At 40.8% G+C, this 15,981-nt stretch overlaps 1 protein-coding gene and 1 pseudogene across 2 annotated transcripts in view; one reads left to right on the top strand and one right to left on the bottom strand.

Moving 5' to 3' along the window:
- Nucleotides 1-15,981, bottom strand: part of ARHGAP24 (Rho GTPase activating protein 24) — a 625,501-nt gene that overhangs the window by 475,184 nt on the left and 134,336 nt on the right. The window lies entirely within an intron of this gene.
- Nucleotides 14,033-14,684, top strand: LOC308564400 (rRNA-processing protein FCF1 homolog pseudogene; annotated as a pseudogene). Its single transcript has one exon. The product of its transcript is annotated as an rRNA-processing protein FCF1 homolog pseudogene (transcript).

Here is a 15,981-nt window from a genome sequence, read left to right as displayed (position 1 = left end):
TCCAACCCCTCCAGGCCTTAGGCCTAAACATTTGAACCAGCTCTTCCCTCTGTCTGGGCTGATCTTCTCCAACATATCCATGTAGCCCACGTGGCTCTTTCTTAAAATGTTGCCTTCTTAATGAAGCAACCCCAACACCCTTTAAATTTTAACATACTCCTGCACTGCTGATTCCCCTATTTTTTCATACTATGTTTTCCATAGTAGTTATTACCTTTTAAGATATTCTTATTTTTTATGTTAATTATACATGGTCTGTCCCCACCTCCCATCTCCAATGTAAACTTAATAATAACAGAATTTTTCCCCTCCTTCTTTTACTGACTTAGTCCAAGTTCCTAGAACAGAGCCTGAAATAGAGTAAATGCTTAATAAATATGTTTTGAATACATACATCTCTGTCCTTTTAATAAAGCGAGTCCTCCATGCCGTATAGAACAAGTCTGTCAATACCAGCCATAATGCCTGTCCCTGTCATTCGCACACGTTCTGCACCTCTACCCACCCCACCTCCCTGCTTGCCTGTTCTCTCCCTTCCTATTTCTCCCAACCTCTCTGATCTCAGGTTCTCTTCTCATACATTCAAGATCTATCTTTGGTCTTGCTCTTTCACATGATCTCTGTATTCCTTTCTCCAGCTCATTTGCCGTGCCTCCCCCTGAAACTATGGCTCTGTAAACCGTCATCAGTAAGGCACAATCTGCCTACCAGTCCTCATAGTGGAGCCTTCACTATACCTTGTAGTCTCGCCCTCTCCGCTTCAGAGAGTGGAGCTGGCAGCTGACGTAATGGGACTGACTACAGCTTCTTAGGGGGACAGGACAGAGTGAGACGTGCTTGAGTAAGCAAACCTGGGAAGTACTAGGAGCATGAGAAGAGTCAAATAAGTGAGAGGAGACTAAAAAAATAAATAAATAAAATGAAAGAAGTAAAGAACTCTTGGAAGCCAATGGGGAAAATTTTTTTATGAAGACAATGGCCATCATTAGTACCAAAGCTGAAGTACAGTCAAGTAAGATCTGAAAATTCTCCATTGGTTTTAGTGATTAAGTAGGCCATTGTCATCAGTTTATTTAGAACTGAGGAAGGGTGAAACCTAGACACCAGATGGCAAAGAATTGAGGCATAAGGAATGAGAATGGAGTTCCCCAGACTATTACTAGATGTTTCTGAGTCCATCTGTCACCAGAGAATTGCTGAACCGAGCCCAGCCTAGAGCACCTACCCATAGACTCATGAACCAAATAGATGGTGGTGTTATAAGTCACTGAATTTTGAGTGGATTTTTGTGCAACAAAATTGACATATGAGCAAGACTTCATCAAGTATAAAAATGGATGGGAAGTAGTTTAGGGAGAGAAAGAATCTGAGAGTTTGGAAAGAAGGGCTAATAAAGCAAGGTGCGTAGGGAGTATGGAAGAGTGAAACGCCAAGCAAGTGTGGAGGCATAGGTGTAGAGTGAGTGAGTTTTTAGGTGAGGGAATAGGAGACTGAGGGAGAGAATTCGCATCCTGGAGACTCACAGTAACAGCCTAGAGATGAGTCAGAGGCTTGAAAAGAGTTACAAAGCTCTGATTGATTCCCTCTTAATTAATGCTGTTGCTAAGAGGCTCTGTTCAGCCACACTACATTTATCACTGTGCTCTTCCTTTTCCATCCATTTCTGAATTACCTAGCAATGAAACCCACACATTAAGTCACTGCTTACTGGGTGGTTTTGCCTATATATTTGCTAGGCAATGGTAATCCAGTTGTAACAGTTCCATAATTTCTTCAAATTAAATATCCAGGACACATCATTCATCTTAGGGTTCCTTTTCTTGTCAGCATCCTAAAGAATCAAAGATTACGTATCACGTGAGCATTATTTGAAGTTCAAATATAATGCTTCAATACAGATTTGACTTAATCAAATACTAAAAAATAAAAATTATTTTCATTTGGGAAAATGCGGGGTAATGGACTGACTTGTGTGTCTCTAAAATTAATATGTTGAAGCCTGAACCCTCAGCACCTCCAGATATGACTGTATTTGGAGATAGGACTTTCAAATGGGCAATTAAATTAAAATGGAGTAATTAGTCTAGGCCTTACTCCAGTATGACTAGTGTCCTTATAAGAATGAGAGATTAGGACACTGACCACACAGACAGAGGAACAAACATATGTGGACACAGCCAGAAGGAAGCCATCTGCACACCAATAACAGAGGCCTCAGGAGAAACTATGCCAACACTTCGATCTTTCACCTCTAGCTTCCAGAATTGTGAGAAAATAAATTTCTGTTGTTTAAGTCACAGTCTGTCATGGTGGCCCTAGCAAAGCAATACATGAGAGGACTTTCTATTAAAATTAGATCAAGAAAACAGAAGTTATATTCTATAAACATGCTTCAAAAGGAATGTCAGCAATTTGGATTTGCCGAGTGAAAGAATGAAGCTACGAAGTAGAGGAAGCAGACTAATGTTGGTGCTGGTAATAGCCAATCCTACTAACATCCAGTAGCGGCAAACAGTAACCCAATGTGTGACCAAGAAACTCACTTACATGGGGGGAGGTGCGGTCTAAAATGTAGGGAAACCCAGCACATGCACAGGCATAATCATGGGACAATGTTAAGGGTCAGGTGGCCTGGCTGGTGTGGCGCAGTGGTTGAGCATCGACCTATGATCCAGGAGATCACAGTTTGATTCCTGGTCAGGGCACATGCCCAGGTTCAGGGCTTCATCCCCAGTCAGGAGTGTGCAGGAGGCAGCCAATTGATGATTCTCTCTCATCATTGATGTTTCTATCTCTCTCTCTCTCTCCCTTCCTCTCTCTGAAATCAATAAAACAGTATTTTTTTTTAAAAAAAAGAGGTGGATGGGTTTCTATTTATGATGTTAAATGCATACAGAGTTTACTATGTTTATCTGTAGGTATGGAGAAAAGAATCCAGTCCCTGGACAGCAAAGGGTTTGAAAAACTAGGGAAGATGACAGAATTCCAATTAAGTTGACCAGACAGGTAGGTAGCCAAATCCCATATGGAAACCAAAAGGCTCAGCCAAACACACAGCTTAATCACTGGGCCAGCAGAGTTCAGTCAACTGAAAGGTGGTTCTGGGGAAAAAGTCATTTGGGAGCAAGTGATTGGCTCAGCAGGCGCGTGACCAACTCTATAGCCCCACCTGCTGGTTGAAGCTGGACGTGGCTAATGCGCAGCCAGCGCTTGCCTGGGCTGTCCCAGGGACCGAGGGAGCGGGCCCTGCCGGCGGGGTTACTATCCTTGGCTAAAAGAAGGGTAACAGCGTCTGCTGGAGGGATGCAGACTTGGCATAGAAGCAGCAAGGTGCTCTGGGATGAGAAACTGCATTAGACTCTCCAAAGGGGCCTTTTTACATCCTGCAAAGGGGTTAAAAATGTTCCTCCACATTTTCACCTTCTTAGAATTCGGGTATCTAATATAACTGAACTTAGACGGTGTTTCCAAATCAACTCGTCAGGGACTACCTCAGGACTGAGTATGCCATTTAAAAAATTTTGTGTGTGTGAGGAAAAGGGAGGATTAGGTCAAACAATCTTGGTTTTTCTTTTAAGTTCACCTCGACAGAGGGATGCTTCCAAAAGAAACACGAATCCTACCTCCCAAAGCTTTGTCTATTGAGATCTTGCAGGGATAACTACATCTCTTTAGATGTGCCCATTATTATTTATAAACCTCATAGAAAGCTGAGTTCATAAAGGAAAATGATGTTCTAGATATATTAGCCAGAGCTCTTCTACAATAATGTGATCCCCAAAACCTCAGTGGCTAACAACAGACATGCGTTTCTCTCAGGTCTTCACATTGGTCAGAATGGGCCTGCCTCAGGCTGCAAGCCAAGTTCAGTTTCAAGTCTGCTACACGTGCCTCTTGTCCTGGGACCAGTGGCTTCCCAGAGCATGGCGTTCTCATCTAGGTGGCAGAAAAACAAGAAACCACACCTAACCATGCAAACATATTTGGAACCTCAGTTCATGTAATATCTGCCAACATTTTATCAGCCAAAACGTCACATCACCAACCCTGAAGTCAGTGGGGTGGGGATGCACACCCCACCCATTCTACTGGGAGGTAATGCAAAGGCTGAAATGTATAGTTTATTACAGAGTGAGTGTGAAGTTGGGAAGCACAAATCCAATCCATCAGGATAGTTTGTCAGTAGTGGTAGCTATGGCATCTTCAAAAGTACTGGAGCTTAGTAGTGAATTTCCTGTCTTGATGCCCCAGTTTCTAGGGGCTTGGGCTCTATGTGTCTTTTATAAACATGGATTTGTACCTGCTAGCAAATTCTGCCTTCAGAATGGGGTATATAATTCAGGAAAGGGAGTATGTCTAAATTCTTTGCTTTTAGGTGATTGAACTATGATATAAAATCATTCCTTTGACTTTTCCTATTTTGTGAATGAAAGTAATCTTATTTGTCAGCTGAGTAGTTAAAGCATTTCCAGGCAACCTATGTAACGTAACAGAAATTTACAAAACTGTTTCTAAGGCCTGTCACCATATGACACATCCTAGAAGTTTGCTTTGACCAGTGATCTACTAATATGAAAAAAATCCCAGACACAGAAGTAGTGACAAATCAAACAACCCAAGCCTTAGAAGAGACAAGCTCCTGGCTACCGATACAGTGCTATGCCCGGCTTAGTTTTCACACGAGGCTCTGGGCTCCTTCAAGCTGAGTCTCCCACTCGTTCAAGCAGCAGTGACTACTGCAATTTGTACACTCGGTTGAGAGCAGGAGGCATCACAGCATTGCGTCCACTCTTGAGATCTGAGTTGTTAAAAATGTGAAAGAAACCTCGACTCATGTTTGAGTAGTGATTCTCATGGTCAGTCTTCACCCTTGGGCCATTTCCCTCACCCATGCCATTTGTAACAGGGCTTCCCTTCATTGAGAAATTAGTGCAAATGAATATATCAAAATATATTAGAAAAAAGAAAAAGGAAATAAAACCTAAGAAATACTAGAAGCTGCGTAAGAGTCTAGCAGTTAGGAAGTTTGCCATGTGTACATCTTGACACTAAGCATCAGTATTAGTAACAGGGCAAGAACAGAGACACCTGCACTCCCCAGGAACACAAGTTTCTCAGCAGCCCAGTTTCTGATACTGTATAAATGTCTACTCAGTATTGCAGATCTTATTCCTTCGGAGAAACTGTTACCACTTTTATTTCTTTTCAGTTCTTAGAGTTGCATAATGTAGAGACATTGGCTGAGATATTCCACAGAGTTTTGGAACAATAAAATCCTGACTTACCCATTGTGATGCACATTCAGACATAAATAAGGAATCCAAAGTATTTGCCTTTCCTAGTCTCCCTGAGAATTCTGAATTAAAAGCAACAGTGCAAACTGTAGCCGAACTGTGAAGGTCATCATGCTGTCTGTATAGTGACCTCTGAGACTGCCAGACTCCACCGGGATGGACAAATTCTGAACACTTCCTACATTTACCAAGAGATATGAAAGAGAAGAACTTACTTTTTCATTTTTTATAGATACAAAAGTTTCTGCCTAGAACAGAGGTAGGGAACTCTTGGCCCAGAGGGGTCCCTGAGTCCGGGGCGTGGTGAGCCTGGCTGTGCAGGAGAGGTGAATGCCTTGCCCTCCCTTTCGATTGCTTTCCCTTCCCTTCGACATCACTCCCTCCACTCACAACCTCCCTCTGGTTTCCTCAAGCGATCTCCAATTATCCCACCTAAACTTCCTTTTGCTTTTCTTCTAACAGCAAGTATCTGACTTGTTAACTCGCCTTTGCCTTCTTTCTCCTCTCTTGTCTCCATATCTTCCCCTCCCTTTAGATTCTCTCATTCCCTTTATTTTCCTTATTTCCACTCTACCTTCCCATGTGCTTGTGTACACATTAATTCTGTTCAAATTATCCAATTGTGGCTGTGAAGGAAGCTTAGAGACCACCGGGTCAGAAGCATTCATTTTACACACGAGGAAGCTGAAGTCCAGAAAGATTGTGACTCTCTCAACATCACCTGGCTTGTACCTGGTAACTAGAAGCCAGACCACAGACACCCAGCTCATTCCCTTCCCACAATGGCTAGCAGAATTGTCAGCACCTGAGTGACAGTGACAGCTTTCTTCCATTTTTCCCATCACCTATTTATTGACAACCAACAACATGATATTGCTTAGCTTTGAACATGATGCAGGTCCAGATATTTCTGCTAGCTGCAGATTAGAATCAAATAATATACTAATGACCAGAATTCATCCCAACTGTATACCCTTCTCCCACAAGCCCCATATGTTGCCATGTCTAATCTCAGTGATGTTGCCCCTGTTCATTTCTAGGTGCAAGGACCACTCCTACCCACAGTGCTCTGAAGTACAGGGAACAGAATCATGGTGTGAAAGTGGGTCGGGCAGAGACAGTGACTAACGCTGAATCACATATTTCAGCAGTGCAGGGTGTCCTGCAGTGGGCAAAGCCTTCCCCTGCTAGAGAGCCTAGCTTGCAGCCAAATGGACTGTGGTCTGTCTAGCCTTTAGCTTATAAATTACTGCTCTTGCTGTTGCTGCTACTGCTGCTGTTTGTTTGCTTGCTTTTTAAATCTCAGAGATTGATCAAGGCAGGTTTTTTGAAAAAAAAATTAGAGCTAAGAATGCTTTCTGACTTTCCTTCCATCCCATGGGTTGCCCTTTCATGTTTTCTGCTTCTAGTAATGAAAAGAAAGAATAATGTTAGCTAACATTGACTGAAGGCTTATTCTGAGACACTGTGCTCAGTGTTTACATGGACTACCTTATTCCATCCTCACTGAAGTTTCATAAATTAGATACCACTATTAGCTGTAAATTGCAGATCAAACAGCTAACAATTAGGGGATAGAAACCCAGGCAGTGGACTCTGGAGCTGGCATTCCTGAGGTACTTCCATAAGGGAGTGAAAACAGCCACTGCAGTCATTTCCAGTTCAACTCACCCTTTGCCATGGTGAGCTCATGTTTTGAAGTACTTTCAGTCTGAGTCTGAGGGCTGCAGGAAAGCAGAGGTTCTCTTCTCTACCAAGCTACACTTGAACCCTAGCAATGTCTTATAAAAAAACAACAAAGGGTTACCCTTTCTACTGTAACATTATTAATCTAAACTGGCCCAGCAAGTGTACTCAAAATCTGCTTAGCCATTTCTTCTGTTGGCAAAGAACAGGGGGTGTTATTTACCCTTGCGCTCATCATTTCCTCGTTTGCATTTCATCTCACATAGCTGATCTATTAAAAAAGTCATTTGTAACTTACCCTTGTCAAACAGATTAAATGTAGCCGGTCTCAGACAAATGCATAAATTGCTTTCAAAATTTCCAAATTTCAACAACCAACAAAGAGCTAATGCTTTGGCAATGCAACATGTCCTCATCTAATACAGAAACCGGGAGCCTTTCCATAGATGTTTTATTGTTAGGCACAGAATTTACAAACTAAAACATAAATTCACAAGCCAGCTTTTGCATTTCAGCCTGCACAGCATCTCCTTTTGCAAATTATGGCTTTGTCCTTTCTAAAAGGAAATCTGTAATTTAGAAATAGAACCTTTGAAAATAGCACCAGGTAAAAATCTAAGACAAATAGCAGGTGTCGATGGCTGATGCTGAATAGTCCTTAATTGCAAATGCCACACGTAGGAGAATAAGTCAGTTAAACTCGAGCCATTTCAAGTACAAAACACAAATAAAATGGAGGAACTTATGCAGCACATTTCTTCTAGAATCTGCATTTACTTGCAAAAGATTTTGCTTTCTCCCATTGACAATTTTTATTCTGATACCTGGCCGGACGCAGACTATTCTGAAATTAAAGGAAGTTCACAGAAAAAAATATTTTTGCAAAGATAACCCTTCCAACTGGAAACTCTATCCCATTCCTACCCATCTTCTACTGCCCTCTCAACCAGCTCCCATTTTTTCCAACTAATTTGAACATATCCAGGTTTCCTCTTTTGTTTTTAAAAAAGAATAATTTTAACAATACTTTCTCTCATATTTATTTTTTTAAAATCGATTCTTGAGGTCTTCGCTTCTCCTTTAATCTATTCATTCATTCACTCATCCATTCATTAATTCAACAAATATTAAGTGTCTACTATACATAAAGCCTTGTATTAAGTGCTGTTGGGAAAAAATATATAATCATGTTCAGTGGTTATCCTAGCACCTATTTGCCACAGAGATTATATATTAAAACAAAATCATTACAATTTTTAATTGAAAACATGTAATTTCTTCCAGAGATTTGCATCTTTTAAGGTTGATCAAAGCTACACTTTAACTTCTAATGGTGGCATTTCAGGCACTAGGAAAGGACGTGTTTTGAAAGGGACCATTGGTTCGTCTGTTAGGGGTTAAATGAAAGGCTAAACAATGGAGGATGTTAGATGGAGACAGTAAAGGGGGAGACAGAATGAGATACAACATATTAAAAAGGGGTTTCAACCAGGGGTGAGACTGCCTCTCAGGAGACATTTGGCAACGTCTGGAAACATTTTTGGTTGTCACACCACAGGGTTGGTGGTGCTACTGGAATCTGGTAGATAGAGCACATGGATGCTGTTAAACATTCTTAAATGCACAGGAACAGTCCCCATAACAAAGAATTACCCAGCCCCAAATGTCAGTACTGCTGAGATTGGAAAACTCAGAAATAGGGGAACGAATATAACTTGTTTCTTTTCCTTGCACACCACAGCAGTGATGACCAGATAGCAACCTGTAAATGACTGGGGGCCAGCTTGCATGTATAAGAAGACAAGTTCCCTCTCACCAAATTCTGTCAATGTTCAGGAAACAGTGCAATTATTTTCATAAAAAAGAGGTGGTGTTAGAACCAGCAAGAAGGGGAGCAAGTAGCTTTGATGTTCAGGAGAGGGCCCTGGTCTGCTCCTCAGAATACCTGGGTTTGAATCCAGGTTCACATTTCCAAGACTTTGTGACTTGGGCAAGTCATTAAAATGTCATTAAGTTACTGCCTTCATCTGTGAAAACAAATTGACAGCGGAACTCACAATCTCAGCTGGTGTGTGCAAAAACGGAAAGCTCATCAAAGACATGGATTCCCAGGCTCATCCCTGAGAGCCCAGTTTTGGTTGATCTACAGTGGGATTCTGCATTTCTAATAAAAACACCCAATACCTGAGACCAATAGTCTGATGATAGCACTTTGCAGAATACTTGGTCAACAATTGGTTTTGTAATGTGTGTCACTGGATTGAAGCTGGGACCACATGAGTTCATTACAACTCAATACTATCTACTGGGAAAGCAATTAAAAATATGCCAAACGCCAGAGAGTTGACTCATTGAGGGCAGAGAGAGTGCCAGAGCAGCACCTAGGCAAGAGAGATTACCTGATGGGAACTAACTCCTAACAAGAGGCCAGTTAAAAGTCAAGAATGCTCAGAGCCCCTTTCCAGAAGGAAGGCCTTCTGCTATTCACATAAAATTTGTCCCCTAGTTAATTCCGCTCAAGGTCATGCAGGGCAGTGACTCGCTGTGGAATAGACTATGAATCAAGGAATCCAAAATCTAGGTCTCAGAAGCAGCTTTAATCCCATTGTTCACATTATTGAGCTTCCACCTGTTCCCTCTTTACATGGATACTAAGGGGGAGACCCACAGATTTTTCAAATATTATTATCCAAATAATAGAATTTTAATATATATTTATATTCAAAACTACTATATAGTTACAATGACAATCCCTATGTAGCCCAATATATACACTGTCCAACAGAAACATTAAAAATCAATGCCATTTAATTAGAGTAAACACTGGTATTGAGAACAGAACATATCGTAAAGAATCAGAAGACCTGGCTTCTAGGCCTAACCAGCCATTGAGATTGTAAAATCTACTTAATTGCTAAGGCTATCCAGTTCTTCTATAAAATGAAAGTCTAGTCAAGGTGATGCAATTTCTATTCACAATCATACATGAAATATGAAATTAACTTAGTGAGTCAAAACAGAATAAATAGTAAGTGCTTCCCTATAGTAAGTGCAAGTATTATTAGTGTGTGTGTGTGTGTGTGTGTGTGCCTGCACGCATGTGCACATAAATAACTATGTAGACACTGAGTCATGATGTAAAATGTATTTCTTATTGTAGGTTTTAGTCAACTCAGTTGGAAAGCCACTGATTTAGAAGATCCCTTCCAGCTCCGAAGTTCTCTCATTCTGTGATTTCACCTCACCGGTTAGTGACCTTGTAAATCACCACGTGATGCTAACTAATCCAAATTTGTTCCTGCTTTACTGCAGCTTTGAGCACCAGATGTGTCCATTATCAGCAGATTCTGTAAAATATTTAGGCACCCAGAAGGTCCCTGACCAATCTCCTGTGGCCTCTTCTTCTCTTTTGAGCTGATTCTGCTTATTTTCCACTGACCAACAGAGCAAAGGTAAGAGTGGGCTCACAGCTATGGCTATATTTTCTAAAATAAGAGAAAATAATTTTTTAAAGAGGTAAAAGAAAAATCATCACACCAACCACTCCCACAGAATGAGAAAAATATAAAAGGCCACCTGAGACATGATCTCAGAAAACTGACGGGTATATAATTAAACCTTGGTGTTTGGAGAAGCCAGATTAGAGAGCACATAAAGCTAGGATGAAACAAAACCCTGGAGAACTTACAAGCAGGGGTTTCGCAGGCTCTTCCTCCTCAAATCTCTCACACCCACTCTGAGAACTCTGTTGCGCCTGCTTTAATTCCTGCCTAAGAGTAATTCAGTTGGGCACATTACATTATAACTTCAGATTTGCAATATATCCTTTTAGTGACAGTGATTTTTCTGGTGTAGGCTATAGGGTAGGTACCCTCCCCGAATACCCACACTTCCCTTTCATTTCCACTCTATTCTTACAGAAAAGTGTATCAGAATCACATGAGAGAACTTTTTAATTACACCTATCCACCCAGAGACTCTAAGAATCAACGAGTATAAATGCTCACTTTTCCACATTAAAAAGACCATCCCAACTGAGTAGTACAGACTGGAAGTTTTGAGTTACGTGACACCTCTGTGTCACACTCCTCCCTGCCCTATCTAACGGTGTCAGCTGATTTACACAGGTGTGAGGAGTTCCCCAACTCTGTATACAAACATGTCGAGGAAACTGAGGGCACAGGCAATGAGGGACTAACAGAAATTCAAGTCGGGTCAGTAGGGGCAGAGAGACTTAATTTCCCAGGAAATGTGGAGGAGAATTTTCACAGAGTTTGAGTGTCAGAGACGAGATGTGGTTCCAGATACACAGCTACTACGGAAACCTCTCCCCACCTAGATTCTGGGTTGGTTTATATAAACTGTAGAGGAAAGGGTCAATTTTGCTAATTAAAGGAAATATTTCACTAAACTTTTAATATCTTGAGGTTTAAGCTACGTTGTTAAGAAATCCCCACAATCAATCATGTCCTAGAGGAAGATGCCATTCCCATGTCCGCTCTGTAGTGGAAGAACGGGGAAGGGTGAGCTGGGACGGATGGTGGCCTGAGCCATGAGCCTGGCTGCCCACACTGGCAGCGGAGGCACCTGTTTGGAGGAGATGAAGTTCACAGCACTGCTTAGCAGCGATAGGTGGACATGCACCTGAAGCTCAGAGAGCACCAGTGATTGCACATCCCTGGACCTGGCAATAGAAACAAGAGCAATGGCGTTATTGAACCCTAACATCTCTGGTTGTATAAACCAGCCACAGCTGCAGCATCAACAAGCAGGATTAATTTGGCAGCCCATGAAAAATGTTCTTGAAGAATCTCAGCTGTGTTGGGGAAGATCTTCGCAGGCCTGGTGTGCCTGGTATGTGGTGCAAGCTTTTAGCCAGCAAAATTTGGATTCAACTGTTATTAAGACATTATCATAAACTGGCGAGGGCTGCAGGTATTTGCATTGCATACAAAAGGGAGTAACTTCATTTTAAACAATCCCAAACAGAAGCCACTGAAGCCACTTCTGAAACAAGAGCGTTAAACTTTCATGGTGGTCTTTGCAGGCAGAGTAATTGCAAAGAAACATCATCCTGAGTCACAGGAACCAACAATTATTAAGAACAATAATAATGGGGTTTTCATCCATTGTTTTCGAGGTACACTGTACCGTGCACAATGTTGGGAGGGGAGCAGAAATTCATCCCTTAGGTTTTAGATGCTCACTAGTATCTCCTGGTCTATGTGACTTAAATTTCTCTGAGAGTGAAAAGCACAGTAGTTAACAGTGATTTCAGTGAGAATTGGAATTTTCTCTTTACTCGAGAGGTGGAAACAATCAATTATTTCAATAAGCTTTTCTGGGAGCTTTAAAAAGTTTAAGCAAAATTAGCATTGATTAAACTTGAGAAACATTTACCTTGTGAATCTCAAAATTAATTTCCCAGTTTTTGTACAATATCAGTTCCAGATTAGTCTTTCATTTAATGGGGATGTAGTAAGTCCAGTACCGCCTCAGGCATTTGGACATTGCACTAAACCTCGCTGTGGATAAAAAGAGGGCCGAAAGGGCACCCTTAGTTCTTTGAAAATCTAAAATCTGGCTGAGAAAGAAAATTACACAAAATAAAACAAATCAAGATTGTAATTTCCATAATGTTCCTTTGCTCTTCCTGTGGAAGACCTATGAAGTCCCATAAACACTTCCTTCTCACACAGTATGTGAGTGAGCATTCTTGAAATAATTATTTGTTATACCCAGGAACATAAAAAAAAGATGAATAGACCATTCATCTATTATATAAACTGTCTTTGATGGAGGAAGAATCTTTTTAGGACAAATACTTCAACAACATTTGTTGATTTTTTATAGTTTAAATTCAATAATGTGCCCAAGATCTTGTTGAAGACCACATATCATAAAAAGTAAAGATAGTAAAATTTATTAATAGAAAACACAGAGAGAGGAAGTAGAAAATAGGGTGATTATGAAAATTATCCCCAAATAAGGCTGCTGTCTTTTGGGTAACCAAGACCTAGTGAATATGTCTGCTTTCTATACATAGCGATAGGCAAGGTATTACAAAATACCAACAGTTGTTAAATTTAAAAAATAAAATAACCTTTTCCCAAATAATTGGTTTGCTCCACAAGAAATCACAAACTGACAGCACCTCTGGATTAGGAGAAAAATGTTAAGTTCTCTACTTGGAACATCCATCCAAAAAACGAAGTCCCTATAGACTGTTTCAGCAAATGTTTGTCTCTTCAGCCTGTGGTTGGATCCCTTTATGGAGAATTCACTGGGTCCAAGGACACCGGTGCCTGCTGATGTGTACTTATCTCCTTCTTTCTTTATTATTGTCAGTGTCCATTTATATGACCACTGGCAATAAAAATACCACTTATAGACAACTAACCACCTGCATTCACTGTTCCATTTCACTTAAATGAAGTATTGTCTGTTATTTCAAGGACATCTCATTTATGACAGCGTTTACTGTCATAAAGCCTATATGTTGTTACTCTTCACCCAACACCAACACTAGAAGGTACTCCTTACAAACATAGACAGACCCGTCTTTCTCTCATGTCATCTTTAGTATTTGACTTTTCAAACATTTCTAGGCATCAAGGACGTTGTTTAAAATGCAGACTAAGAATTACTGTGAAATTAAATTTCTAAAGTCTAAAAGTTACAAATCCAAAAATTGCATCACTTTCAGATTTGAGCAGGAAGCTGAGGCCCCACGTGCAGAGGGGAACAGAAGAGCCACTCCAGGGATTCATGGCCAGATAAGCTTGTGGAGCCCAAAGGCATCAGTCTGGGCTATGGGACTGCAGCCAGATGCTGGGCAGCCAGCAACTGTGACCAATGACTTGCTGCTTTGGTGAAAGAACCAACTAGTACCAGGATGGCTGAAGGCAGACTGAGTTGCAGACAGCCAGAAGGAGGAGTGGGTCAAAGCACAGACTGGGTGTGCAAGCAGAGCTGAAAGCCTCGCCATCACCAGAGCTCAAGGTAAGAAGAAAGCTCCTGAGAAACAAGAGTGCAGCTTGAACACGGGAAAGCAAAAGAAAACAAGGAAGCATGTGACCATGAAGCAAATGCTTAGTCCCAGATCAGAGGCTTAAAGAAAAGAATAGATTAAAACCTAAAAAGAAAGAAAAGAAAGACCCCAGGGCGCTCGGAGAAAGAGAAATCCCTCAACACCCCTCCCTCTTACACTTCCAATGAAACACACAGCTGGGCCCCCCTTCCCACATCCTGGCTGGCGCACACCAGCTTTATCACCTTGTCCGTTCAGGCCACGCTGGACTTAGTGCAGCCAGCGATGGACTGTCTCTGTGCCAACATATCCCTTGTATAACTGACTGTGTCATGGCTGAAACTGAGGTATTGGGGCAGAAGTGTCGAGTGGCTCTAAGGACAGCAAGGATCCAAGATCTGAACGATTACCATGTACACACCAAGGGACCTGTGCAGATGACTGCTTAGTACAGAGAGTAACTCAGCACAAGTGTTGCATTGTGGCCACCGTTGACCGGGACCTTAAAGGAAGAATCAGGAAGATCCCTGGAGTTCCCGTCATGTACATTTCTCACCACAGGTACAACACTGAGTGGAAGGAAGCCAGATGATTATGGAGAAAAGACAAAGCTCCTCTGCTTCCCTTCAACCAACTTTCTCTGCTGCCAGTTTAATAAACACGCTATAACATAAGTTATTGCTCCACTCACCCACTTGCTCTGTTCTGAGCTGAGTGTGGTTAAATACACTTAGTTTTTGATGCTGTTTTGAAAATGATATTTTGTATCATTGAAAATTTTGTTGCATCTTTTATAAATCAGATGACTGCTAAAAAAAAAAGAAGAAGAAGAAGAAGAAGAAGAAGAAGAAGAAGAAGAAGAAGAAAAAGAAGAAGAAGGAGAAGAAGAAAGCTCCTCCAACTGTAATGTAAGCTCCTTGAGTATAAGGAATATATATAATCATTAGCCCTCACAGAGTGGTCAATTCATGTTTAACAAAGAATGAATAGTTTGTACCAATGGTTTACTTGAGAATCCAGACCTCAGCATCCAATCTTCTTCAACTTGATTTTTACTCTATTTTAATTTTACATTTTTAAATTAAGATATAATTTATATATGGACCTTAAGGGTTCAATTCAATGACTTGACAAATGCATGCACCTGTATAACCAGAACCAGCTTCCTGGGTGTGTGACCTGTGCAGTCACACAGGGACCTGAGCTTAGAAGGGCTCTGTACCTGGCTTACTGCTCTGCTATTGCCAAAAGTATATTAACGACTTTTGAAAAAGGAGCCCCACATTTTCAGTTTGCACTGAGCCCTGCAAATTATGTCATAAATCCTGTGTGAAACCCACACCTCTATCTAGATGGTTCCCTCGTGCCCTTTCACCATAGATTACTTTCACCTATTCTAGAACTGGAATAAATAGTGTATATTTTCTCTCCCCCCCCCCTTTCTCTCTCAAGGGGCCTCACCTGCAAAGAAGCTAGAAGCAGAATAGGTCTTGAAATGTAGTTTCTATGTAACAAGTCAATAACAAATTTTTGGTAATGTCTTTTCATAATCTCTGGTCTACCTGGAACATAACGGCAGCTTAATAACTTTGCATGACTAAATAAATTAAATTATCTTCAGTGTTTTTACAGACTCTAAAAACCTGCACTTTCAACATCAATGCTTTGATGAAATGCTTATTTTTATCTGGAACCTGGATGGTTCTGAAATATTTCTCATTTAAGGATAGAAAATTGAGGGAACAAATCAGAAAAATATATATAACTCATCCTTTCATGTATTAAATTATTATAAATAAATAAACATGTAATACCTTTGAAAATTTCATAACAATTACATTTTTAAAAGAACAATTATTACATTTTATCCTAATGGAGGCCTATAATACTATCACATACATAAAATCAAACTAGCCACATTTGCTGAATTCCAGAGGCACTTTATTTGCCTGTTATTGGTTAACAGATAAT

Source organism: Miniopterus schreibersii (assembly GCF_964146895.1).
Source record: "Miniopterus schreibersii genome assembly, chromosome: 1".
NCBI lineage: Eukaryota > Metazoa > Chordata > Mammalia > Chiroptera > Miniopteridae > Miniopterus > Miniopterus schreibersii.
The sequence above is the reverse complement of the archived record's forward strand: the minus strand, read 5'-3'. Positions and strand labels throughout refer to the sequence as shown.